Source organism: Hylaeus volcanicus, chromosome 7 (genome assembly GCF_026283585.1).
Source record: "Hylaeus volcanicus isolate JK05 chromosome 7, UHH_iyHylVolc1.0_haploid, whole genome shotgun sequence".
NCBI classification, from domain to species: domain Eukaryota; kingdom Metazoa; phylum Arthropoda; class Insecta; order Hymenoptera; family Colletidae; genus Hylaeus; species Hylaeus volcanicus.
Window position 1 is genome coordinate 6,946,239 of NC_071982.1, and position 2,085 is coordinate 6,948,323.

Here is a 2,085-nt window from a genome sequence, read left to right on the forward strand (position 1 = left end):
TTAAATACCATTAATGTGCATACTGTCTGAGTAGGTTTGGGGTAGTTTTTGGTGGGGCAGCAATATTAAATACTCTTAATGTAAAAAACTGGTGTTCCTCCACAGGAACAAAAATTTGGAAATGATGTATTCACCGAGATCGGTGCAATAGACTACTCCATAGACAATTTCAGTTTTTGATCCCTGCGGATTCGGGGAAGGGAGTTAAGGGTCAAGATGGCCATCGCTGTAATCGTCAAATCAAGGGCTACCTATGATAAAAGAATCAGCCCGATCGGAGGATACCCTATTTTCTTAACCTCGACCAAATTGAGAATTCAGTGTTCCCCAAGAATTCAGAGAAATCTGAGGGTTGGCATTGCGCGTCGCGTTTCAATAAATTTCTTTCCTTTCAGCTGCAGTACCTGAAAATCCTGAAGGGGTTGAAATTGTATCGAGATCTTGGCCTTACTTATTTCTACATGTACTTCCCCAAGGAGCTCCTCGTATCCGGCAAACCACAGAAGAACGTCGTCGGCTATGACGCGGACAGCGTGTACACGTTCGCTGACAGCAAAAAGAAGCCTCTCAGCGGTAGCAGCGACATGAAGGAGAATCTCGCCACGGTCGCTGACGTCTGCGCTGATTTCGCTGTTTCCGTAAGTGCTCAACAAGTGATACTCCCCTGTTGTTAAGAACACGCCGTTCAGAAAATGAAAACGTACACGCCTAACCCTAGAAAGCCAATCGAAAAGTAGAAGTTGGTTCGGGGCTGAGGAATCGATAACATTCGATAGTTGATACATGTTACGAGAATGTTAACACATCGAACGCTGTGTCGCCCATATATGGGTGACAATCCTTTTCGCTAAGAAACTTCAACGTTTTTCTTTCACAGAAGTATAGTCTTACTGCTCTCAAAGACGCCCACAATAAATTAATACATGTATCTACACCAGGGTGGTCCTTATTTTAATGATTTTTGAAATCTGTGCTGCGCACTCCTTAAATACCTTGCAAATATATACAACAAAATTCCTACAAAATTTTACTTCTCAATTATAACATTAATACGTCCCCCAAGCCTTCGAAAATTTTTAATGGAAAATACATGAAATTTGCCAGAGTTATTACTTATAGTAATCAGAAACAGACCTTACAAAATTTCAAATTTTGATTTTAATTATTTCCTTATATATCAGCCTCCTAAATACGGAGTTATTTTCTCGACTTCAGATATATTTCCAATACTACCTCAAATGTTTTAAATATAAATTACTGTTGACAGAAGAATTTCTGTTTATGGAACGTTTATAAAAAAAATAATAAATAATAAGTAGTAGCATTCAAGGTGGCCAGAAGTTATTGTCTACCTACTACTAGCGCCTCTAGCGGAGAAACAACGAATCGAGTGTCGTACCTGCGCGTAATGAGCTGCTGGTAGTGGGAAGGCAACTATTTCTAGGCTTCCCGTACACGTTTACGAGTCCACGCGAGATCCTGAGCAGAACCATTCCTAATACGTGTTACAGACTGGCGGTGCGGCGTTCGATTTGGAAAACTTCGTGGAGGCTAAGCCGAACCAGAAGAAGCAGTTCATCCAGGTGGCCACCAAGAGGATCGCCAACGGTCTCACTAAAGTGGAACTCGAAAAAGATTGCTCGTGCGGATACAAGTTTGGAATTATCGGAAGTCCCGAGTGCAAAATCGTTGGTCGCAAGGAGAGGGAACCCGCGGTAAGGACATCAATTATTATCGTACCGATTTCGCTTATTTTTAAGATAGAAATTCCTGATCGAAGAGGAAGCTGACCTCGCTTTTCCGTGTTTCAGAAAAAGGAAGGAGTGAAGACATAATCGTAAGTCATCGAGGTCGTTAGACTTCTCGAGGACGGGGGACCTCGATAACGAAACGAGCGAGGATTTAGGGACCCCCGTCGCCTACTGTACATCGAAATTTACACGATCGTCCCCTCGCCCATCCTCCCCTTCACTTTTTTTTTTGTCACTTGCACGGCACAACGCTGAGAAATGTAATTATTCGAGGCGCCCTGGCGAACTCGTCGAGACTTAGGTTAAGTTGTTATCCCTTGAGCCGAGCGGCGGT